Source organism: Scleropages formosus, chromosome 4 (genome assembly GCF_900964775.1).
Source record: "Scleropages formosus chromosome 4, fSclFor1.1, whole genome shotgun sequence".
NCBI lineage: Eukaryota > Metazoa > Chordata > Actinopteri > Osteoglossiformes > Osteoglossidae > Scleropages > Scleropages formosus.
Window position 1 is genome coordinate 9211523 of NC_041809.1, and position 26942 is coordinate 9238464.

Below are 26942 nucleotides of genomic sequence, written 5' to 3' on the forward strand. Positions count from 1 at the left end.
AACAGTACTGCGCTAAAATCTTTGGCAGGTGATAGATAGATAGATAGATAGATAGATTGATAGATAGATAGATAGATAGATAGATAGATAGATAGATAGATGGGCAGAATAATTAAGCAGTGATATGCTGTTTGTTTGCAGTCACCATTGAAAACGCCTTAGGAATCTTAACCCTCAGATTTGACCTTTTTTAAAAATAGCACACTGCTCATGTCTTTCACCACTGTGAACAACTATTTTCAGTTTTCTAAAAAAGTCATCAATATTAGCCATTCGGAAGGGTCGCTGGATTGCTGGCCAGCGGGTGAAATGCAATCAGGTTTATTTGTGATGACCAGGCGTGGCTCCTAGGGGTCAACACCATCCGTTCACCTCCAAGTGTGAACCCTGGTACCCCCTATCCAGAGTGACACTTCACTGATACATTTACCGATCCTCCTAAACCTGTCGACAAGCCAAATGTCTTCATTCTCCTTCTTCAGTTCATTCCATTCTAAGGCTGTCCATTATGTGTGCTTATACTGTTGTTTCATACTGTTCTATGTCTACTCGTCCCTCTGTCTCACACACACACACACACACACACACACACTTTAAGTAACATTTTCTGCTGATTTATATAAATCTTTGCTTTCAGATTGCAAGCGAAGGGCCAAAGGGGGAACCAGTAAGTAATGATTTTTTTTTTGTATCCCATAGTTTTGTCTGCGAATTACTACACATTTAACTGTACTCTATTAAGTTTTAGATGCATTTGCTCAAATGAAGTATGATTAATGTTGTTATAAAGCAGAATTAATCAGCTTTTTACTTTTTTATCAATTACACACTAAATAAAAGGGAAAACATTGCTGAAATATTTATTTGTAATTCACTTTTATTCAGGCATACAAATGAAATTTGTTCTTGTTTAAAGTTTAAAAAATAAATGTAATTTATTCAAGTAATTAAAGGCCCATCACACCTTTAAGATATTACCAGGAAAAATATGCTCAGTAATTTATGTGGAAACTCATGACTGTAACACATGCCTGATGTTCCTATTTCTGCAGTTGTAAATATTTTCTTACTGATTTACACAGGGTCTTCCGGGTGTCACTGGTGAAAAGGTAAGGGTGATTTAATTCCGCTTTAATACAATTACGGTATTCTCTCTTCACAGGGATGTAATTAGGCCGTAAGATACTTGTCTCATGGGACCATTTGGCTCCAACATCTGTCTGGGGCAGATCTTTAGGCTTCAAGGTGTGAAGTCAACCTGAAATACGATCATACAAATTCAGTCACTCAATCTGATTAATATATATTTTGTTTCTTCCTCCCCAGGGACCAGCAGGGCCAACAGGGCCGCCCGGAGCCCCAGGCATAGAGGGCAAGAGGGTGAGTAAACTTTGGTGCCGCCAGCTTGCCGTGCAACGGCCACATGGGTTGACCCCTGCCACGGGGCCGGAGGTGGTCTGCGACGAGAAGTCGACAGGTGTGTCAGAGAGGGATCCGACCCTGGGTGGGCCAGCCTGTGTGGGGGAAATGGGGAATGCTAACAGAACAAAAGTGAGTAAGTGTCTATCTGTAAAGGGTCACATTCGAGAACCGTGAGTGACGGCACAGACAGCAGACCGGGCAGGGGGGTGAGCGTATCAAAAAAGGTGGTCGGCAAGGCAAGAAATTCTTCAAATTCCTACAAACTGACGTGTCACTATGTGGGTGCTGCCGGACGCAGCGTGGGTGGTGTTCTGTTTCGGAGGTGGATGTCGACACCTGCAAAGGCGCAAGATGTAAGTGAACGGCTGGAAAAACAGAGCCGGGAGGCAAGGAGGCCAGAACTGACACGGCTGGGCCATCGCCGGTGCAGCGGGAGTTGTGTGAGCGTTGCCTCTGACGAGCATCTGGATCATCCAATCTCCGGAGTATTTTTCTTGGAGGAGGCGGCAACTGTCAAAACAGGCCACGCTTTCGGCCGCTGTGGTGGTGAATGTACAAACATAATCGGTCATAACTACCCAAGCCGTGGATGACTTGAAAACTCTCATGAAACTGCAGGCTGATTGTAAATGATTTTGGGAGAAGAATTACGTCATCAAAGGCCAAAAAAATCACGGACTTGCTGCTAACCACTGCTCAGCTGACACCTTCGTCCAAAGCAGCTTAGAATTTTAGGTTTCTGTACGGCCTTACTGAGTTATTTTTTTTTATTCAAACAACTTGGTACTTTTTTAAGTGGGAAAATTCAGGAGAAGCACTTTGCTCGTCGGTATTACAACTGATCAAGGATTTAAGTCTGTATCCTTTCCCTGCAAATTGATGGTGCCCCATTATTCACGGACTTTCAGCATTTGCGGCTTTGTAAAGGATCAAGTGGTTGCTTACAAAGGTGGAGCAGCAATCAAGGGCTGAAATTAGAGCAACAGTAAATTGTACGAGCTTCATTTAAATTTACTTGAACTCATTTCTACCAAATGGACACGCAGCTCACTGTCAAGAGCAAATAACTTTGAAAATCAGAACAAAGTGCGACTTTGAGCAGCATCGATGAAATATGATCTTCTCTGTGATCGCATTTACGGGTGCCGTGCCACTTAATCTCTCAAAATCAGAAAGACACACATTGATCCATTAATCCGGAAATGACAGGATGGGTAAGTCGATGCAGCTGCTGCGGTCCCTTTCTGGGAGCAGGTTTTGCCATAATTGCTAACCCACTGTGTGTGGAAACAATTTTCTGCATGTCAGAGGTTCAAATAAACGCTCAGAAAAAGTAGAACATAATGTCAGAGTGATTTTTCCTTAATTGGCTGAAGAAGTACGAAGCCTGCGTTTAGAAGACAGTTGTTGTGTTCTTATGTTCCCTGGCTGGCACATAGTATTCATTAAATTCAGAGGACGCATCTGGGAACAGAGCGATTTTCATTTATTTAATTCATTAACCAAGGATTTCAGGCGCCGAGTTTGGTAGACTCGGCAGGGCGCGATAGCCAGGGTCCGTACGTGAGCGTGGACGGTAATTGGGGCAAGTTTTGAGCATGTTGTTTTCATGGAGAATGTACAACCACCCGTCTATTTATAGGGCTCCTTTGACGGCCGTATGGTTCCTTAGCGGCCGCGAACGCGCTAAAGTTTCAGGTATTTTTAGGCCCCGCGATCACATGCGGCCCTGGAACTTGTTGACCGGCCTATGTTTCTGTGGGACTGGGGCCTATTTCAGGACATAGGACATGTGTCATTAACACAGGGCCTTTCACCGAAAGCCGGATGGTCCGCTCTTAAGTGCCTCTTACCCAATTAACGCCTCTCGTCCAAGATTATCCAGCATGGTCTTTGATCGCAGTCTTGGCTCGTGTCCGGGTAGGAAAGAATAGAACACCCTGCCTATCTTTGGTCCACCTATAACCACTGCGGCGTGGGAAATATCATGGTGTCACAATGTCCACAGCCTCTTTGCTGTTTGTCCCCCCTTCCCTCCCTTTTTCCATTAACACATCAATGTCAGCCTGTCAATCATCAGGCTCCTCCCATTTCCAAAGATAGCGATCATAATAGCAAGTCGGGAACATCACTAATAGTGTGAGATTATCACTCAGGGAGTCTATTAAATATAACGTGCAGACAGCGTCTAAGTAAAGGACTTACATTTGGCCCGGTGCTAATTGCGTCGCAAAAAATTGCCATTTAAATAATAATGCTTTGCTTCCATGCTGCATCACAGAACGTTATTAATAGTAATGTAAATCACTGTCTTTTTCCATAGTTAATGACGCTGGAAAAGAGTGGCATGTGGCATCCAGGGTCGAGAGATTTTGTTAACGCACTATACGAGATGAAAGGGATGCAAGGACAGCCAGTGGCCCCCAGTGATGGCTGGGTAATAAAATATTCAGCGTGGCCCACGGGGTTGTGCTGAGCTCCGTTGTGTTTCTTTGTGTTTTCCAGCCGTTTGGGATTGGAAGCGGCGTGATGGCAGAAGGTGTGTTCCAACTGTGGCCGTGCTTTGTGGACCAGGTCGGGAGGAGGGTGTCGTGGCAGAATCTGTGACAGAACAATAACCAGGCAACAAGCTCCTGGACTGGGCTGTTATTGCAACCGATTCTGAGTTTTATGGACTATAAAGAATAACAGTCAGTATAACTGCACATTGACTGCTCTTTCACTAAGGGAATCTGGGAAGGAGAGGGTTATTGTGATTACTGGGTATTTTTTAGATGAGTAATGGTTAATGGCAGACCATTAATAATCATGGTGTTGTTGTTTGGTAGTAGCAGTTGGGGTGATGGCTGAGCAGATAGCGTTGGTTCCTCACAGCTTTTTGGCTGTGGATTTGGGTTGTTAACATTATAATTATATGGGTTTGAATTGCACTCAGTCTGTGTGGATGTTCGCGTATCCCACCTGTGTTATGTATATCTTCCCAGGGTGCTCTGGTTTCCTCCCACACTGCGAAGATATGTTTCACATGAATTGGTAACTCTAAATGATCATGTGGGTGCAGTTGTCCTGTGATGGACGGGCTTCCCATCCAGGATGTACGTTGCACCCTGTGCCTCAGAAATAGTCTCCGGGCTACAGAAACCCTACATTGTTACATTACAAGAATGGTTGAAAATTTTGTTACTAACGAGAATTTTTCAGAGGTGTTAACATAATCAGAGGAAGAAAACGCAGGAACACCAAGGCAAGACAAGCCTGCTGTGTTTTAGATTGACTTTGAGTTGATATAATACGATAAAGATTTAAAAATAAATCCCAGATGAGCTCAAGGTAACAATTTTCTAGGATAATACGTGTGCTTAACAAATAAATAATGCATTGTAAATCCCACTTTAGATTATGTTTCGTTTGTAGATTGAACTTGTTATTTTTATTTCATTTGTATGCTGAGGACATGGATGAGCAGAAATGAGTCTGTCAGTGAATCTGGCACGCATGTTAATGTTCCCCACACGGAGTCTGTATTCTGAAATGTTTGTTTCTTTTTTATTCTTCAAAGCTTTCTTACCGCAAAATAATTGTTCATCTTTTATTCCTCACAAAGCTTTCTTTAGGTCTTCTCACACCATCAGGCAAAAACCGAAGTGTTTTTTTTTTTTTTTTTTTTCCCTGAGCAGGTCAGCAACTGAGATTGACCTCCCGCTCAGACGGACCCCATTTCTCTCAAACAAACACCAGAACCAGAAAAAAAACAATTCCAACACGGCCGGCGCACGTAACACGTCAGAAAGGAGCCTTTGAACTCACTGAGCGGAAAAACAGGCATCAGAAAAATGGAAAACTGTCAACTTTTCTTTATGTCTAATAGTGAAAAAGCCAAAACTTTATGAAAGTCTGCAGGTGAGAGAGGTGTGCTAATAAATCAATAAATATACTTCAGGAATTAGACATTTTGGACCAGTTGTGTCTTTGGGTACATGCTTTATGTACTTTCTGCTTGAGTTCAAACCCAGGTAGGTAGAGCTAGTAGTGTAATGGCTAGAACTGCTCTCTTTCAACACTCAGGTTGTTGGTTCAAATCCCACTCTCACCTATAGTACTCTTTGGCAATATACTTACCCTGCATCCTCTGTGTAAAATTACAAAGCTGTATAACTAGGGAAACAGCTTAAAAATAGGAGATGCTTTATGCAAAATCACTAAATGTAAAGTCCTTGCACATGTCATTGAGTGAAATTGTTGAGCCCCCCCTACCTTGACACCTTGTCTATAGAAAGAGGTGGTGGGTTTCTGGAAAACAGCACATGCCAGGTTAGTGGGTCTTCATGACTGACAGCTGGTTGTGGCCAGGGGTTTAGTCCCATACATCCCTCCTGAAATTTCATTATGAAGAACACCAATATGGAGAGATTAAGGAATCACTGGCATTGTCATATTTTCGTATCCTTGTTCCCCCTACACCTGCTGATGTTTTTCTCTTTTTTTTCCCCCTCCGGTCTGCTCTCTGTTCTGTTCCTTTGTGCTAAACAATGAGACACACCGCAGTGCTCGGTGCTCCAGCCCCCCGGGAGATCGGTGTCAACCCATCCTGTATGGCTGCATGCCTTTCCTATGTGGGTCTGCTGAGTGATCTGTTCCTGAAACATCATGAAGATAGCAGACACTCTTGTTAATAGCTTAAACAGCAAAATACAATTGTCTTTTGTTGCAATATCAAACAATTTTTAAAAAAATGACACTGGATGCTTCCGAAAACTGTATAACAGGGAAAAGTGGAGATAGAGATTAGAGCTGTAGCCCTTAAGCTGAAGTTCCTGAGTTCAAAACCCACTATTGCTTTAGTAGCCTTGGCCGGAGTACTAGGTGATGCAAAAAAGTTAACCAACTGTATAGATTATTAGTATTGAAATTATGCAATGGTTAGTAAACAAGTTATAATTTAGTATACAAACCTTACACTGTAAGAGACCTTGGGCAAAAGCATCAGCCAAATAAAGGCTAATCAGAGGTGAGGAGCATTTTGAAAGGTAGCAGAAAGCACTGACTGGTTGGTGAACCTGTGAAAAATAGTGTTGAGAGCTGGTGACCTTAAGAAATGAAGAGTTACATCTCAAGCTCATGAGATGTTTCAGAAACATTTTGGGCAGCAACGAGACACAGATATGACCCCAAGGTGGTGGTTCTTGTGAAAGAACATGGTGTAATACCTTTGATCAGCATTCTTAACCTGAACTACTACAGGGATGCATCCAGCTCCATGAACGGGTAAAAGGCGGTGAGCTACTGAATAATGAAAAAAAAACAAACTGGAGGACAGTTTCACTCCACTTATAGCTTGTGATTAAATAGTAACCTGGAGGTCTAACCAAGGCAACTCTTTTGCAGCGTACACCCTCACACTTCTCGGGCTGTTTAAATAGGTTTTAATTGTTTGCACCTGAACATGTTTGGCGGTAATGAGCCTGCGATCAGGTGCCCGAGGGTTTTGGCAGCCCCGCCACGTGAGCTTGGCAGGTTGCCGTTCAGATTGATACAGTTTCATATTTTAAAAAGCCTGTTTCTGGAATTCTTTTCTCTTTTTCCTCCCCATCTAACGGTCGTGCCAGGCGAAGTACAAGTCCTCAAAATCTGTCACTGCGAACAAAATGCATTTGTCTGCAACTCCAAGGAGAATATCAAGAGGCATGCCCTCCATATGGAATGACATACCATCTGTTGTTTAAGCGTTTTGGGTTGCCCATGAGTTGCGCTCGATGCATAGCGAATCTAGAGACGAGCGGATCGGGGAGATGGAATGTGGGAACGGCGCCGGCGAACAGCGGAGCCTGCAGCCGCCGCAAAGAAGGACAGGCTGTTCTTTTAGCGTCCGCTTAGGCCACCTAGCCAGGCCATGCACATAAACGTCCTCTTCGTGCGCTGCTCAGGGTCCGGCCACCTGTGGCTGTGCGACTCTCTCAGGCGTAGATAGCACACCGGCATCATGAGGGAAAATAAGAGGGTCATCCAAGGCTCTGAAAGGGTGATGCGTCTTGTCTCCGTACCAGGAAGGTACCAAAAGGCTTTACACGGGGCAACAAGATAGAGCATTACAGAGGCAGGCACACGATTCTCAAAGTACAGCCACTTCCTCCCATTCCATCATTGTGCAAATATAATTTGCATGAATAGCTGTATAGCTGTAGGGAGCAAGTTTTTTTTTTTTTGTTTTTTAAAATACGGATTATTAGTGAAGGTTTATGGAGCGCAAGGAGATCAGGAGAGAAGTGGGTCTAAGGCGTGTGTTTTCATACTCTTATTGAAAGCTGAAAGGGATTCAGCAGTTCTGAGTGGCAGAAGGAGCTGATTCCTCCACACTGGAACCAAAATTGGGAACCTTCAAGTTTTCCATCTTGAACCACCAAGCAGCCAGGGGTGGAGGAGCAAAGCAGTCTGGATGGGGTGTAGCAAGTGATCAGGTCCTGAAGGTGTGGGAAAGTAGATCTGTTGATGGTCTTGAGGGTCGTAACCAGGGCTTTGAACTTGATTCAGATAGCTACAAGAAGTCAATGGAAGGAGTGGTAAGGTGGGGTTAGTTTGTTGCCTGTAGATCATGACTAACTGATCTAAAGTCAATAACAATAGAAACAGTTTAAATATTGTCTACACAGTGGATTTTTATGTTAGCAACGGTTCTTCAGGGTGATCAAGAACAGGATGTCAAATGTTGCATATGTTTATATTTGAATTAGACAACGGTTGGGATTGCGCGGGAGTTTGTGGAGACAACCGAATTTAATTTCCAGTTAGCTTAATCCAGCATCAATTTTAAAATTTCTCAAAGTTAATAAAATACTGAAAAAGCTTCTTTTTTTTTAATTTTAATTTGTTACAGCGTGAGATTTTTAAAGAACCCAGAAATAAAACTGGAACATCAACATCACGCCTTTATTGATCGCAACTTAGCGGTGAAGCTGACCTTTAATTTATCAACATAGCATATGATGAAGACATCCAGCTCCAGTTGTGTCTGTAACTAGAATATTATAATTATTTACTTCTCTTAACTTGAAGAGACCGTTTTGTCAAGCTAACAACGAGCAATTGAGCGGGAAACCTGGAAGCCATGCCGCTGTTGTCAAGATCTCCAGGCTGTGCGCCTGCCTCTAGGAAACGTTCAGTGAAGATACAGGCTGGGGACGCGTCGTCCCTACGCCTCCCCTGCTGGAGAACCCAAGCAGCGAGGGGAATTACTGGAGCTGAAATGGGCGCGTGAAACTTGAGCGGGGCTGCTGTGTAAACAAGAGGCCCAGTTGTTGGGTCCGAAGTGTGTTTCTCATGACGGGGACGATCCCTCCAGCTGTTCGTGAGCACCGTGCCCGTCGGTGAGTGGCCGTGTAACACTAGAGCGCCAAACAGCCGTCATATCACTTTATACCCATTCATAATTACCGTGAACCATTGTGCTGCAGTGTTACGGTACCGCAGTACAACTGCTACTTTCAGAAGCCCGAGGTACATAAACATTTTGATTTATTGAATTCATAACCCTTTGGAAGTCATTTTTTTCCCCTGAAAGTTTTACACAAGACAGGTGAATGTGTTTCCTGCAAGGAAATAATACAGATTTGGTTGAACCTGCATAATAAATGTGAAATCTTGAATATTCATAACTAAATGTCCTCTAAGTTGTATTGCTAAATTAACAGTGTAATTTTCTCAGTGTAAGCGGAATTAAATTCAGGACTTTAGGGGTGCAATTTTCTTTTAGGGCGGAATATTGTGCCGAAAATGAGGTGCCTGGAAAGTGCATTGGCGTAGTTAATTTACACTTAATTAACCGTTTGCTCCGTAGACGCGGTGAGGGGGCGGAGCACCAGGAGGTCGTCTCAGATAATTGTGATGTCACTGTGAGTTGCGGGCACTTTGAAACATCCCGGGTTCGAAATGAAGGGATGTAGCCGTGCTGCTGATTACAGTTGACCATTTCCCGGGCGGAATAGCACAAGGAGGCCTGGGTGACAGGTGTCCAGTAGGCAACCCGCTCACCCCCCACGCCACCCCCGTACCCCCTAGGGGAGCACCGCCATGTGTTGCTCTGCCAACACATGTCCCGGGGCGTCTCAAAGGTTGTCCCATTAGAGCTCCTGACACTTTGGCAGGGTGGTGGCGGTGGGGGCGGTGGGGGTGAGCAGACAAGCTGGCGGGCCTCTGGGGGGACGAAGACTGGACGGGGGGGGGGGGGGGGGGGTTACGTGCACAAAAGGGCCACACACCTCGATTCCCTCCGGGGAAAATATGCCCCTGGAAAACTATTTCAATCAAAACCGAAATCTCTCACATCCACGGCGTCTCTTCCCTTCACCTGAGGTGTTTTGAACATCGCGCTCAGAATTAATATCAACACATTAAGATGCTCAAGATGTGCTTATTTATCTGTGCTGCGCAAAATGCGCATAATTATCTGAGGGATGTAGGACTGTCAGTGCTCTTCATAGTTACCCTTTTTTCACTTGTTTTCTTTGCTGATTTATTCACAGCAAATGTACCGTTTTATTCATCTTAACGGCGGGACGTTCTGCTGCACGGGTTCGGGAGAAGTGCCTCGTTCAAATGTGCAGGGTAACCTGGGGGGTCTCCGGGAGCACCTGCATGGTCCCCGCATACGTGCACCATTAAGTGTTTCTTCATGTATCGCTGTGTTGTTCAGCATGGTACTCTGGGTTCCACACCCCATTTTCCTGTTGATTTATGAGGCGAAAGTTTGACAGAGCTCACCACTGCTGCTCTTGCGACTGATGGAACGTCTGGGTTTCCAAACATTGTCTGGAAGCGTGTTATAAATTGCTGTGCTGTCTGTCCGGTGTTCTGCCATTCGTGGACTCGAAGACTCAACCAGCCGATTCTCCGCAGTTACGTGTGTCGTTGACTGGTTTCCTGAAACCGAAGCCGAAACTTTAGCTGTGTTTCATAACGACAGTCATCACTGGTCTATCACAACTTATTGTTGTCGCAGTTGGTCCCCAACTTACAACGGTTCGACTTACGACTTTCTCGACTTTACGATGGAGAGCTTGGCGATAGACATTCAGTAGAAAGAGTACTTCGAATTTTGATTTTTTTTCCTGGCCAAGCAACATGTGGTGCGATACTCTTTCTGTCATGTCTGGTTCCGGAAGGAAGCGGCGGACCCAAGTGCAGAGCGGTATACGTGGTGTATTCGGGGGAAATCCAAGAGAGGTGGTCAAAGAACAGGCAATTAGTCTTCGAGGTGCAAACGTCGTTACGGGGAGAATCCAAAAGGCGATGTCGGCGCTCAGGCAAGAGGTCGATGATCATAAAGAGGTACAGGATCGTGGGAACAAGGGACGGGATCGGGGAAGACCTTAGGGAACAGGAATTAGAAGAGCTAGGAGGTCGCAAACAACAAGGCTGAACAAGGTTCCGCATCAGCTGCTGGTCTGACGCAACCTTTTATGCCCCAGTCTGCGCTGCGTCCCAGGTGTTCCGCGTCGGTTCGGAGGTGTGGGCGTGGGACTCTCGCGATGCTGGGCAGCGGTAGTGATCCACATCTCCCAGTCTGACATGCAGAGGTGTGTATTAGGTGTACTGAAAGCATTTTCGATTTACAATATTTTTCATTTACAATGGGTTTTGCGGAACATAGCCCTATCGTACGTCGGGGACCTGTAGATACACACACACACACACACACACACACACACACACACATTTTCAGAACCGCTTGTCCCTTACAGGGTCACAGGGAACCGGAGCCTACCCGGCAACACAGGGTGTAAGGCCGGAGAGGGAAGGGGACACACCCAGGACGGGACGCCAGTCCGCCACAAGGCACCCCAAGCGGGACTTGAACCCTAGACCCACCGGAGAGCAGGACTGCGGTCCAACCCACTGCGCCACCGCACCCTCCCTGTAGATACAGTATAATTGATTATTATAAGTACCCTGCAATGGGTTGGCATCCCATCCAGGGTATACCGCCCTCTGCCTTGTACGCAGTGATTCTGGAATAGGCTGCGGACTGCCATGACCCTCATCAAGTCAAGCGACTAACTAGTGAGAGAGTGAGTGAGTGAGGGGTAGGTGCCCCTTGTACCCACAATAGTGGCCATGGCCTGCACCGTGTGCCTCTATGCAGAGCACAGCAGGCCCGTTTCCCATCTGTGACCTGACATCATCTGGCAGAAGGGGCGTCCAACACATTTGATGGCGCCGTGTCCTCTCTGGAAACGTTGAAGCTGGTGGTGTAGGAGCGCAGGGCCGTGCCTGGCTGCAGGGGGCATGTAGCAGTTGGCCGCGTTTCCGCGAGGTGCAGGAGCAGGGCAGTCTGGTGCCGGGCCGCGGCCTCGCGTCGATCGCCAACCTCCAGACCGGTGCCTGAACGGCCGGGCAATCCTCCAATTCGCTGACCCCCCCGTGGACACCCCAGCTTTCCTGTGACCGGTTAAGCCCGGTTATCGTGAAGGACACTGATAATGCTTCAAGTCTGGACATATTAAGACAGTGTATTGCCTGCAGATATGATGCTTTCAAATGTGGCCTGTATCAATATCGGTTGCCCTAGGGAACAATAAGGCTTCTTTAATATTTATGTATTTCAGAAATTGGGAATATTTATTCAGTCACCGCAACGAGGACGTGCTGTCCTTGACATTTGCATGTCAGCATTATAATGTGTTCTGTCAAGTCCAGTGCAGCGGCCGCCATGAAGGAACGCAAAGCCATGTTCGCTGAATATTAACAAACTCTTCGGACGAGAACACGTGACTTTCACGCCGGCTTACAGGGAGCGGTTAACCGGACGCGGATTGGTGACACAGAGAGAAGAATTTCCAGGTCAGCAGGACTCACAGCTGAGCTTTTAATGCCCGATTTACACCCGTGCTGATTTACAGCAGCGAACGAGACGGCTGACTCCACACGCAGTTCGGCGTGCTGCCTTTTTGGAGGGCAAGTTAAACATGTGTACAGTGCGTCACACATGGAGGCATGTGGGGTGTAAGGCACACGGGTTTTTCACCCGTCTGTCAATCGGTTCCAGTTTCCAAATGCTCCATCCGTGTAGATGTCAGGTACAGCAGGGCCACAGGTGGCGTACTGGTTAGAACATCCCCTCGGTCAAAGAACCACATTTACACCCCATTCCTGCTGTCGTACACATAAGCATAGTTTTTAGCCTGACTTGATGGAGTAAAAAATTAATTATTAAAGAACTAAATACCTTACTGCACAAACCTGGTGTTGTAAGTCACCTTGGATATTGCTAAATTAATCTTCAATAAAGCACATCGGAAGTTAATTGCAAAGCTGTGTCCAGGTGGTGAAACATCAGGAGATGAACAAACTTCATACCGCAAGGTTTTTTTTTGCCAAGTCTGGACGTTGGAGATGCAAAGGAAAGTGTTCGGTCGGGTTGGGAAAAGCGGTCGTCTTCGCTCCAACAGGCTCTTTGGGGCACGGGGGACTGGGTCAAGAGTGATGTGACTCAGCAGCCTGGAGGTCAAGGATCTGGAAGACAGTCAGAAGTTTACGAGATGTATCAACAGCTAAGGTGTCAGCAACACGGGTACAGATATCATCGTCCGGGTCGGTCGACATTCTGGGTTACAGACCCTCGCTGGAGTTAATGCCACGAAAGACAAGGGTGCAGTATGACCTAGAATCATATGGGGGGCAGGAGGTGGGGTTTCTGGGAAAAGGAAGACTCAGTTCTTAGTGTTTCAAATGCATCCGATTCAGAATTTTCCATCTCACTCCAGCTTTGAGATCCTTGCTGCTATGGACACGTCTTGGGTGTGCAGGCGACCTGAGCAGCCATGGCTGGGACTGAGCAGCTCAGTAGATCACATGCTGGGGGAGGTCCCAGCAACTGCAACTCATCACCTCCCCAGGTAGCCAACGGCAGTAAACACACAAGGTCACGGGTTTGATTATTTTAGACAGCCTTGGATGAGGGAAATAAAGTGGAGACAGCGCAGTTAGTATCATAACCCCAAACGGGGGTTTTAGTATCTAACTTATCATCCATAAGGGACAGTAATCCTCAGCAAATAGCAGCTCTTTAAGAAAAGCAGTAAAATATGTGGTATTCCCAGTAAATTTTATTTCGGGTATTAAGATTTGCAATCACTTTATTTGCTCATCTTAGTCAAGTTCGGTTTTTTTTTTGATCCGACACTGTTCATGAGCCTCATACCATTAGCCAAAAGTGCCTGGATGTAACGTGCCACAATAACTTTCTCCTGCTATAAATGATACCTACCCTCAGAGGTGGCAAAGCTAGTGCACACTAGTGTACTCTACTCCCCCATTGACCTTCCATTCTCGGGAACCTATCGTTGGACCACCCTGGATGTATGTCGGTCCATTTCAAGTGCAGTCACATACACTTGTTTACTCTCACACACACACAATGGGCAGTTTAGAGTCACAAATTCGCCTGAAGCATACGTCTTTGGATTGTGGGAGGAAACCAGAGCAAGCAATTAAAATCCAAGGGAGGATACGAAAACTCCACACAACCCAGACAGCCTGAGGGTGCTGCACTACCCACTGCACCACTGTGCCGCTCTCTACACTCCCTTTTTGTTTGATTTAGTGTACCTGTCCATCCAATACGAGAGAACAGAAATTGAGTAGAATGCAGGTCCAATAGGAGCTCGATAGAAGTGCGGCACCTGACTGGTTATTACGGTTCGGGAAATTGCTAGAGACACATTGTCAGGAGGTCCTGAGTCCAAAGAGACCTGCTTCAATGCAGTTTGCGCACAGTGCTCAGCGGCTGTGTAAATGGATATATGTGTGAGTCACTTTGAACCAAAGCATCAGCTAATCAATAAAACAATAATTAAACTCTGAGCTTTTTTAAGAACTTTAACGCTTAGAGATGTCGAGATATCCGACATGAAATGAGCCTTTGAATAATACTTCTGAAGCGGTCAAGCTTTTCATATTCTTTGACCTCGTTTCTTTAAAAACACACCAAGGTCCTGCTTTTTTGGCAGTCAAAATGTTTTTTCTTTCTTTTTGTTTTTTTTTGGCCCGAGCAGAGCGGTTATTCAGTGTTTTTTAAAACGTGTTGACATATTTTGAGGTCAACTCTTGAATGAAATGCGTAAAGCCCGCAGAGCATTAAATGACACGGTGTGTTGGGCTGTGGAGCGACCCCGTTACACCTCCTGAATCACTTGAAACTGGTCCTAAGAGAAGAAGGGAAATCATTAGGAACATGCCGCAGTGCCGATTCTGTCTACCGGTGCGGCCCACGCGCTTCCCGCGCTCGCCGAATTCCCACGCGTCTAATGTGGGCGGAACCCCAAACTCAGGTCACGCGCCCACGTGCGCCAAGGTCGGCGTCGCTCTCATCTGACAGCTCCTGTTTGCTCCATGCGAACGTACCCCGGCTGATGGGGCCCGTCCTGCTGCTCCGCCACATTATGAGCAGCATTTCTGCAAACGTGATCTCTGCTCGCCACCCTGTGGTGGCAGGGACAAACCGCACAGCGGGTGGGGGCAGGGAGGGACCAGCTGTTTTCTGTGACTCACCCATTTACAGGGCTGTACAAATTTAGAAACCAGGAACATAAAATGCATACTGTTGAAGGTGTGAAAACCACATGTAAGGAAAAAAGTCACTAATCTGCATCAGATGTGTCCCACAGCAGCTGCTGGCTTTGCAGTCGTCCCCCGGCCACTCCTGCCGCCACTTTCCTCCTCTCGCCCCCCTTTCAAACTACTGAACAAAAGCACATTGTCGTTTTTCTCTTTTTTTAACAATTCTTTCTCCGAACTCTCTCCGAACTCTAAAAGCCGAAGAATTTGTATTGAAAGGGCATTATATGGATCTTACAACCTACCGGGGCAGGCAGACTTACAGAGAGCCGTGGTGTCCTCTAGAATGTGTCCTTTAATTTAATTTGCCATCCGACTCAATTTGATCTACTTGAAGGCGTTCCATACACTCAATGACTTGGGCAGTTCAAAGGGACTATGACCGAAGTACATTATTCAGGCTCTATTCAGTGTATTTCAAGGATCTGAGAGCGTTTAAGCAGACAGGATGTGTGTTATTTACATATATACAGTCGCTCAATCGGTCCTCCCTTCCAAGTTACACAAGTGATTTTATATTTCTTGGAGCTCGACAGCAAGGGCTTCAGAGCAAAGCCATATTGTCTGTACCTTCAGTCCCAACAATTTGACTCCCACCCTTGTTGAACCGACAGCCATCGTAGTCTCTGAATGAATTCGGGTTTATTGATGCTGCCTTATCTGCCTGCCACACGCCGAATCTCCTGCAAAATATTTTAAGTGGCCATTTAGTTGGACGGATCAACAATGCCAGAGTAAATAAACTGTTTCCCTAAAGAAAAAAATATGCCAAAAAAAGAAAAACCTTCCCTAGACATTCTCCCTCCCTTTTGAGGCTGTATTCGCTTGCAGAACGTTCCTTTCCACACAACGGCGGTCTTTGCTTTCTAGTGCAAATGGGCCAGGGCTCTGGGCGAAGAGTAGGGAAACATCTGTGTGAAGGGGTAGCTGACATTTTCAAATTAATCTTAATTATGTAATTAATTAGTAGTGTTTGCCCGGTGCTGGTGGGCGATCAGGGTAAATGTGGGTGCGTGGAGGTAATGAGCCCGCAGACAGGGAGAAAGGTTAGCCTTCGTCTCCCGACTGACCCAAAGGCCCCGGGATCGGACGCATCTGCTCCTGCCGTCTCTCTCTCACTTCTCTTTTATTATTCACAAGCCAAGCGGGGGCCTGCTAGTGCACCCCTAAATACTGCCATGGCAACGTCCCGTTCTCACCCATTCATAGGTGTGCGGCGTGACACCGGAACCACGTCCCGTGACGCCTAGTCTGGGGGACGGTGGGGTGGGTATTTTATGTGTGCTGCTTCATTGCTCCTGTCTTTACAGGATTCCTTTTTTAGACATCCAAAGCAGTGCCATGGGATTTCTCTCCACGGATCTGTGTATCTCCTTTCTGACCTTATGTTTGTTACCATTCTGCGGATTGATCTAGAAAGCCACCCGCAGGAGAATGGAGAAACCTTCCGTAAGACCCTGGAAAAGACTTGGCAAGAGGCAAAACTTGTAAGATCAGCTTGTACAATCACATAGCTGGTACATATTAATAGATATATTCAAGGTATTCATGGTGTTACAAGAAGTCAGTGCTCTTGGGTAATACTGTCTGCATATAAAAGACATGCCACTGGTTTTGTGCGTTGTCTTACGTTGTTGAGTGTCTTCGTAGTGATGTCATCGCTTGGCAACCACCTAAACGGAGTCTGTACAGACCCTTCTGTCCTCCACTGAGGTGTCCCAAGTGTTGAAAGGGACAATGTCCAATGTCCCTGTACTGGAGTCCATCCATTTGGTTGGCGGTCGTCCTCTTCGTCTTTTTTCTTCCACTTTCCTAAGCATTAGAGTCTTTCCAAGAAAGCACGATCTTTGCGTGATTTGTCACGCGGTCGCATGATTTAGCAGATATGTCGTTCGAGGCTCCCGCGGTGACTGATTTTAGGCAATATCCCACAATGCTTTGCTCACATGTTGCTGTGTGGGTCCTGTAGAGAGCTGCCTAAACGGACACACAGAGGGTTCTTTCCACGCGGCACTGCTGGACAACAAGCTGCAAACACGGACTGTGAAAGACGCCATAAATTATGGAGGAGCGGTTGGCATCTTTGGCTGTGATCAGTGTGGGATTTATTGATAAGTGCAGAGCCACCCGCCCATCCCGTCCTTTCCGTGCGCAGTCTCCCTGCTGAATGGGTCACAGCCCAAGGTCACTCCGTGGCTTAGCATGTTCGAACAATTAACAAATTCATTCTAAAGACACGGCACCGGAAGAAAAAGCTCCGCTACGATAAGAGCGGAGGAACAATGGCTAAGTGTAACAATGTGATACTCAGCCCGAGGTGAGTTTTTTTTTTTTTGCATTTGAGGCTTTCAAAGCCAAGAGTGAAGTGGCCGTGGCATTGCTGGTTAATGAAGCAAACTCGGAATTGGGTGAGGTAATTATGGGCTCAGGTGGCTCGAAAACAAGATCCCTCAGGGCCCCGAGTTGTGCTCTGACCATCGAGAGGGCTGTCGTCCGCTTTCTCCGCACCAAATGAGATGGAACCGGAGCAGCCGGAGCAGCAGCAGCAGCGGTCGCTGGCCGTGTGATCGCCGAACAGCCTGAGGGGAGCAAACTTTAACCGCTCTTTGTTAAAAAGCCCAGAAAAACGGAAGCGGCTGCAAGGTGAAATTCACTCCTCATGTTTGAACGTTTCACTTGCTCACTGAATGCACAGTTTTAAAAAAAAAAAAAAAAAAAAACGCAGTGGGACAACTCATTATTCTTCACTTATAGTTTATTGAATTTATTGGCTAAATAATAATTTATTATAATTCATCATTACGTTCTTACACACACGGTAGCACTGTGGCAATTTCCATGTTTTAACGGTGCCCTGCAGAAGGTATCCTTGATGGTTAGATGGAGCATGCATTCATAATAATTATGTTTATGTCATTAGATATGGATACGGATAACACAGGAGCTCGGGCGGAGCGGGAGTGTGACATTAGAGGCATCGAGGACTTTGCACAGGATTCGGTGCATGGAAAATATCTTAGTGGCATTGCATGAAAACTCCCCTGGATATCTGACCGGCACCACCCACGATACTGATACACACATACATAAACATACACTGTGGTATGGACATCTGTGTCCATGGGATTCAGGGGGATTTTTTTTGAATGACTTCTCCACACTAATGTCACTAACACACCCCCTGCCCTGGGCCCCATGGCATTTTCCCACCAACGTAAGGGAATCTGATTCCCGGTGTCTGCACCGAGCTGTTGACATTTCCGACCGGGATTAGAGCCCAACTCCGGAGGTGTGACTGTTATCTGCTGTGCTTATTTGCTCTGGTCGCTGGGAGGTTAGAGCCTTGATATTGAACTAGTTTCAATATAGTGCATGTTCCTGTCTTCCTATACCCTGAGCTCGGGGTTACCGGGATCATGTTATGATTTCCCATTTGTGTTGTATTTCAATATATTCTGAGTTTTACAGTATTATAAGGTGCATATCTATTACAGTGGTCTCAGCATTACTTTAAATATTTACCAGTGAAACATTTTGAGAGAAAACTGCATGTGTCCTACCTGTAGAAAGAGCTGGTAAGACATGTCACCTGATTTAACTACTCAAACCTGTTAACTGAAGGCCTCCAATAAACAAATCATCTTCCAACCTTACAAAGGTAACCCATTCCTGGAAAACCCTTTCTAAGGCGAATTCTTATTAATAAAAGACGTAATAACTATTATTTTTATTGGTAACATTTCCCTCAAAATTGCCAGACGTTTCTACTAAAATATCTCCGAATCCCATTAAAATGAACACAATTTTGTGAAGTATTTACCATTAGTTATCATAACACAGCATAACAAGGCAGTTAAGTTTCATCAATTACTCTATAAAACAATACAACTCTCTAATTCATACCTATTACAAACTATGCACTTAAGAGTCACAAACTAAATATAGATATATGCAATATTCTGTGCTTATGTATTAATGCAAAAAACATGAAACATACACATTATCTGAAACCACTTGTCCCGTACGGGGGTTGAAAGGAGCCAGAGCCTAACCCGGTAACACAGACTGTAAGGCTGGAGGGGACACACCCAGGACGGGACACCAGTCCATTGCAAAGCACCCCAAGCGGGACTTGAACCCCAAACCCACCAGAAAGCAGGACCCAGTCCAACCCACTGCTCCACCATGCCCCCGAATGCAGAGCAGTGAAGACAAAAGTCAAGGAAAGCAATTCAAATGAATTCAAATGACAGAACCAGCTCGCATTGTTTGGATAATCCAAATGGAGGGGGCTTGATTATTGAGATTGTAACAGGGGCAACAAGTAAATGAGGTAATAGAGATTGAGTGCTGAACACAGAATGAACCAAACTAGAACTGCAAAGAAGACCGCATAGTGATTTTGGATTTCAAACCATTTGCATGAATGAAAATCACAGGTCTGAATGCATTCAGATTTTTTAGATGCGCGACAGTGTATAACAGTCGGCATTACCGCTGTGAGCCGACAATACGAGAAAGCAGCAAATGGAGCAGTTACGTGATCTAATCAGACCAGTTTTCATTTACATCATTCTCTTCCACCTGGATGCAACCGTTTTAAAGGCCAGCTTACATTTAAAATTCTTCACTGCTTGGAGGATATATTAATTGCGGTATAATTAGAAAAATCAATTGAAATTTTTTCTAATAGGTTAAAAAAAAAAGCTTTAAAATACATTTAAATTTATTTATTAAGCATACGCTTTTCTCCAAAGTGACTTCCAATGAACTCTATGTAGTGTTATCAGCCCACACACTTTATTCACCAAGGTGACTTACACTGCTAGATACACTACTTACAATGGGTCACTCATCCATACATCCAAACACTCTCTCTGTCTTTCGACTATAGAAGAAAACCCATGCAGACACGGAGAAGAACATGCAAACTCCACACTGAGTGAGCGGGGATTGAACCTACGTCCTCTTGCACCACCCAGATAAATAAATAAAAAGTAGTGTCAATGAAAATGAACACGAATAACCTTGCTTTTCAGCAAGGCTAAGCAATATAGTGCCTGCTTTCCGAGATATTTATTGAAGCATACATAGATAATTTGCCATCAAGTACCAGCAACACAGTACAAATAAATATTAGCATATAAATTAGTTGACTTGTGCATTGGCTATGTATTGACTGAAAAAGCATATTCTATCTAACGGATGTTAACATAGCCTGAAGTTAACAAAACTGCCTTATCTTTCTTATTTGTCTAATTATACTATAGCTTCTTTTTAACAGCGATAAATAAATCAGAACATTTACTGCAATGCATACCTTGGTGTAATTGAGATGTGCGGATGTGCATTTACCTTACGTGTCCTTAGGGCTGCTGCATGTTGTACAACCACAGCATATTAGTGTTGTGAGCCAAACACACACGGACCCAGTGAGTGTATCACTCAACCACGATGAAAAGACAAGCGTGTCACACATTTTGAACCGTAATGCTTTAGAATACGTCCACACTTCTATATGCAAGTTTGAGTGACGTGTGTAGCATCTGATATTGAATATGTGTATTCTGCATGTACGGTACACAGCAGAGCTAGTTATTTACATTTACCTGACACTTTTCTCCAAAGCAGCTTACAGTGTTAAAGTTACAAGCTTACAATTATTTACCCATTTATATAGCTGGGTAATTTTTACTGGAGCAACTTATAGTAAGTACCTTGCTCAAGGGTACTAGAGCTGGTAGCAAGGCTCCAATCTGCGACCTTTGATTCCAAATGGAGTAACGCTAACCACTATACTACAAAACTGGCAAGCAGTTTTGAAGAATAGTGATTATGTAGTTCGGGAGGGTGGGGGCGTGGGGACGTGGGGGCAGGGGTGCGGTGGCACGGTGGCACAGGGGGTTGGACCGTGTCCTGCTCTCTGATGGGTCTTGGGTTTGAGTTCTGCTTAGGGTGCCTTGCGACGGACTGGTGTCCCGTCCTGGGTGTGTCCCTTTCGCCCTGTGTTGCCGGGTTAGGCTCCGGCTCCCCGCAACCCCTATGGGACAAGCGGTTTCATATGATGTGTGTGTGTGGGGCATGGGGGCACGGCGAGTTCAGCCAGTGCCAGCTGTATGGTGGGTCTGGGGTTCAAGCCTTGCTTGGAGTGCCTTGCGACAGACTGGTGTCCTGTCCTGGGTGTGTCCCCTTTGGCCGTGCGCCCTGCGTTGCCGGGCAAGGCTTCAGCTCACCGTGACCCCACTGAGGACAAGCGGTTGTTGATGATGGATGGATGATTATATAATTTTCACTGCAGAACAGCGAGGAAAATTCAGCAATAAAATATAGATGCAACAGCTCTTATAAATATGAATCATCAAATGTTGAGATCCCCAAGCTTAGATTCTATTACACCCTGGGATTTAATCAGTCCTAAATGTGTATAACACCACACTCTGTTTGGCTAGTTGTACTGTGACTCATTCTCATTATACTGAAGTTTTCTTTTTCATTTTGTTGCAGTTGGAGGAGAATAAAAAAAAAAATTTGTGTTTTGTACGAAGGCCTCCCAGGTAATGTGGTGTTAATTAGATTGCTTAGCTTTTCCTGGGAATTCGCCGTTGAGTCAGTTTCTTTTCTTCCTGGGAAGGGAGACAGAAGCAGACCCGGGGCCGTCGTCCTTCACCAGGTTTCTTTTAAGTGCCTGATGAGTGGGGAACCCTTGTGGGTTTCTTTAAAAAAGAACTCACCTCATCAACTGGTAGTATTAATAACCCATGTTCCTTTTCGATTGTAACATTATTCTTACTTTATATGGTCTTTTGGCATTTGAACAAACCCTCCATGTCCTTCTGAGAATATTAGGCTGAGAGACAGTTAGTCTGTCCTTTGTTTATTTAATTTGTTCACTTAGCTTATGCTTTTCTCCAAAGCAGCTAACAATTCAGTTCAATTCAATTTAGTGCACTTCTCACTGGAGTGACACAAAGTGCTGAACAAAGTTTCAGAAAACACTGCAAAAAGACCAGTAAATACAGTATATAATTGGATATAATTATCTGCTAAGTGAGCCAAGGGACGACCGAGGAAAGGAAAACAAAATACTCCGTAAGAGAGGGAGAAAAATAAACCTCTGGGAGTCCAAGGAGCAGTGGCCGCCCTCCCATCCTGTGCATTGTATGTGGGGAAAGAAGAGCTGTGTATATATGTCAAGCATGAGGACCGAAGACAGGTGAGTTGTGGACCCCATTGCGGGTTAGTCTTTACTCTCGTAGATCAGGTTCGAGGGACAAGGCACGATTAGGGTCAGGAACAAGTGACAAAGCAGGCAGTCCAAACCCGGTGGTCAAAGAACAGGCAATGGTCAGAACTGGGAACAGTGGAACAGACAGGACACTATGAGCAAGGCAATAAGGCTGAAGCTGCAAGACCACTAGGGCCATTGCAAGCTTCTTTTATCCCAGGTCTCCTTAATTGGTCGCAGGTGTTGCTGCTTTGCTTGTTCCCGGGGGTGTGACAGTATATATCTAATATGTGTCTGGGTATAGCGAAAAACGAAAGCTGTTAGAATCTCAGTCCAGGTTTGTGGATGTCGATCCATTTGGTGGCTGTTAGAAGTCTTGGATACAAATCTCAAGTGGTATGATTAGCAGTCGGTTTATCATTAATGTATTTTTAAGAATGTATGTGCAATGTTGAGATTCAAAGATTTATCCATTCATTATGCTCTCTTATATAGGATTTCTATGCATGTATTTGGGGTGTGCTGGCCAAGGCGGTCTATCTCAGTTACTACCTTAATTTTTTTCTCTGTGTGCATGCACCTTTAATCTCATTCCAATACCATGCTGTTCCATGTGGTTTGATTGGTTCCAATCATTAACTGAAGGAGTTTTTCAAATGTAAATATCAGAGAGTTTATGAACTTGCAAGGGAAAAAGTCTGCAAAAGTTTCATGATGAATGTGGAGCCTCATGCCAGCTTGTGTGAAATGCTAATTTGCGAGTAGGATACCGCTTCTCAAACAATTTTACGTTTCGATTTAGCATGTCAAGAGATTTCCGTTAAGAGAAGAACGAAGAGCATCGCTTGGACTTGGTCCCGTTTTATAGGCGTTTAGGTAGAAAGCATTTAAAAGCATAGTCCCGTTATTAGGACATGGGTATCTTGGAAGGCCCCTATCAGCCAGCCTCCAAGCTGAAGCAAGAGTCGTCACTGACACAACGCACTCTCGTTCTGTTGTCTCATCATTAAGGTTGGTGTTTACCTCTCTGCGCTTTTGATATCTCCGTAGCGCCCTCCGGCTGCAGCACACACTGCGGGATGATTAAAAGACGCGAGATTCTGCAGAGGAGCGGACCCTCGCTGGTTCTCTGAGCTCCGAGGGGCTTGTACTCGTGTATCAAACTGTGTGATCAAACGCTATGCAAATGTAGTGTCTGTAATTCCTTACTTTAAACACCCATAGCAAGAAAAACAAGTTTCAGAAGATGCTGTACAGGGCAGTGTAGCATTAAAGGGGTATTCCACACATACACACACGCTGTCTGAAATGACTTGTCCCAAGCGGGGTCGCGGTGAACCGGAGCCTAAGCTGGCAACTCAAGGCACAGGGCTGGAGGGGGAGGGGACACACCCAGGACGGGGCACCACTCCATCGCAAGGCACCCCAAGCAGGACTCGACCCCAAGACCCACCAGAAAGCAAGACTGAATCCCCCTAGGGGTATTCCACTTATATATCAATTCATTTTCATTTATTCATTTTGCAGATGCTTTTCTATGAAGCGACGTGAGTAAACAGAGCATTTCACCAATAGATATGTGACACGTGATTCACAAAGTATAATCAGTCCAATACCACCATTTCTGCCAGCATACATTACACGAGTAGCTGTATATAGAATTGATAGGGAACAAGTTTTTTTTACACTGATAAGTAATGAAAGTTTATGGAACAGATAGGAAATCAGGAAAGAAGTGGGTCTGAAAAAGAGATGCTTTGCAATCCTTCTTCAATGTTGAGAGGGATTTAAAACTTCTCAGTGAGAGAGGAAGCACACTACCACATTGGAACCAGAATTGGAACCTTTACGCTCTTGATTTGACCCCTTGTCTGTGGGACCTCCAAGAAGCCAGAGGTGGAAAAGTGCAGCAGTTTAGTTGGGGTGTAGTGAGGGATCAAGTTTTGCAGTTGTCAGGGAGCAGATCCCTTGGTGGTCCTGTAGATTGTATCCAGTCTTGACCTTCATGTGGGCAGCTACAGGATGCCAGTGGAAGGAGATGAGGAGAGGAGAGACATGGGTATGCTTTTGAAAGTCAAACACAACTCATGCGACAGCATTTGGTATCAGCTGGAGAAGTTTGAAGAATAAGGCCGGGAGGCCAGAGGTGGAGGGAGTTGCAGTAGTGCAGAGGCGATATCACCATGGCCTGGACCGGAAGCTGTATACAGTGTGATGTGAGATAAGGGCAGATACTGAGGATGTTATGCAGGAACGGGTTACGGCTTTTTGTTAAGATGTGTTGAGAGAAGCAGAGATTTGAGTCAATTGTTAGCCTGGAGGACTCTTAACGGATGAAGCGAATGAGATGAGCAGGTTTTCCAGTTTGATAGAGAGTTCCTGACAGGTGGACAAACCAGCCGGAAGGCGAGCATCTTGGTCTTGGCTGGGCTGACCTCTAGATGGTGATCAGTCAGCTAGGCAGAAATATCTGAGAGGCAAGCTGCGATATGTGAAGGTAGGTTGGCACGGTGGCACAGCGAGTAGCACTGCTGTAGCGCCAATTGCAGTGCTTGGGGGGTGTAAGAGGATGTGGGTTTGATCCCTGCTCAGTCTATGTGGAGTTTGCATGTTCTCCCCGTGTTTGTGTGAATTTCCTCTGGGTGCTCTGGTTTCTGCCCAAAGACATGCTGTTCAGGTTCACCCACAGTGTGTGAGTGATGGAGAGAATATGGTCCACTGATGTATGGATGAGTGACCCCTTGTAAGTAGTGTATCTAGCAGTGTAAGTCACCGTAGTGAATAAGGTGTGTGGGCTGATAACACTACATAGAGTTTACTGGAAGTTGCTTTGGAGAAAAGTGTCTGCTGAATAAATATTTGTAATGAAACTTCAGGTCTGTAGCAGCAGGGGGGGAACAGAAGAGCTGGGTATCATCGGAGTAGCAATGAAAATCTGTAGCAGGTACTGACAGATCCGAGGAAGGCAGTGTAGATAGAGAAGAGGAAAAGGCCCAGCACTGAGCCCTGGGGAACACCAGTTAGAGTTTGGGAGGAAGACAGAGAGCCATGCCAGAATAAGGATACTATGCTTTAACATGCACACTGTCTAAGTCCCAAGAAGGGCCCAGCTGCATGCCTGGTGATTACCTGAACTGCACTGCAAAAAGCTCAGGAATATAAATGAATAACAATGCAAGTTTCACTGGACAAAAACATCAGCTGCAAAAAAAAATGGTTGTTACAAATAAGACTATGAGACAGAGCTGATAATCCATCCAAGGGCAGGGTTTAATGACAGTGTCATGATGCCAGGCCTGAAAGTTCTGATGGCCACCTGAGACAATGGCACACCTGGCCCCAGTTGGTGTGTTGATATGCTCCCAGCCCTATAAAAGGGCTGAGGTCACAAAGGTGGTTTGCAGATTCTTAATCAGCACTTTACTACTTACTTGCCACTTCCCTAGCAATATGTATTCACTGACCTTTTTCCTAAGTTCTGTTCCAATGTGTCCTGTCCCAGTCCCGTGGTTCTGTTCAGATCCCGCAACTCCACCTCAGTCCACGTCTCTACTTGGTGTATTAGTCTCATGCACATAAACTCATTTCACTTACCCTCAGAACACTCAGTGTGTCTCGTTCTTCTGCGTTGATCGTGTCACCCGAGCACCTGCATGTACACTCTGCCATTGAGATCATTGTACTTTACGGCAAACCACGTTACAGATAGAGAGCAAGATCGGTGTTGCGGGATGAACCAAGTCGGGATCAGAGAAATATTCATGGGCGTGGTTAGGATCGAGGTCAGGTGCACGCATGGTCGAAGTCGTGAAGGGAAAACTTGGGATCTGACAAGGTTGTGGTTTTTGGACTAGCAAGGTCGAAGCCAGGATTGGATGCTCAGGGTCCGCTAATTCATGCTCGGTGGCAAACTGGTCGAAGCTGAGCAGGAATTCTTTTGGGAACAGCAAAACAGCGGTCAAGGACGAATCGGGGTCGGCACCTATGTCTTGACACTAGGAGCAGCATGAAAGGTACAAGGCATGCATGCGCTGATGAAATTCTGGAGCTTCCCAGTGGTGGTTCTCTCCTATTTATACTTCATCTACAATTCGTTCAGGTGTGCTGGCCTCACCTCTGGGAGGTGCTTGTGGTAGGCGTTACAACGGTATTTCAAATCGAAATGTTGAGTATTTTATTATTCAGGTAATACAACTCTAATTTACCAAGATGTAAGTATGCTTCAGTCTTAATTGTTGCTGTTGCCTTCAAAAGAGATTTGATTTACGGAAGAAAATATTTTATGGGACCTCTTGGCGCAGCTTTGTAAGGAGGCAAATTCAGAGGGATAATGAGATGATTTTTAATATTCTCTTTGCAAAATACCGAGAAGTGAAAAGTTACTTGTTTTGAAACCTGAATTATTTTAACTATTTTGTCGGAGTACATATGCCTCAGGTATTATTACATACTCACACTAGGCTATTTTAAAAAGGTCATATTCTGATATTTTGTTTTGTGCAAATGTTACCTTGGATGAACCCCTGGTCACTCAGCTGTTCTCATCTTCTTGATGGGGGAAACAGTCCACAGAGTCAGGTGGGCTTTGACAGTTAAGGGTGAGAAAGTGGCCAAGAAACATATGATAAAGGAATCGTAGGCTTATAGAAGGTATTTTTTTGAGATCTAGTTCCTGTCACTGGCTGTT

At 45.3% G+C, this 26942-nt stretch overlaps 1 protein-coding gene across 1 annotated transcript in view; it reads left to right on the top strand.

The window, feature by feature from the left end:
- The first annotated feature begins 1332 nt into the window (after window positions 1-1332).
- Window positions 1333-26942, top strand: part of LOC108932736 (collagen alpha-1(XIX) chain) — a 66814-nt gene continuing 41204 nt past the window's right edge. The window contains exon 1 of the mRNA XM_018749302.2: window positions 1333-1380. The gene's annotated coding sequence lies outside the window, so the exon portion shown is untranslated. The remainder of the gene's footprint in view (window positions 1381-26942) is intronic.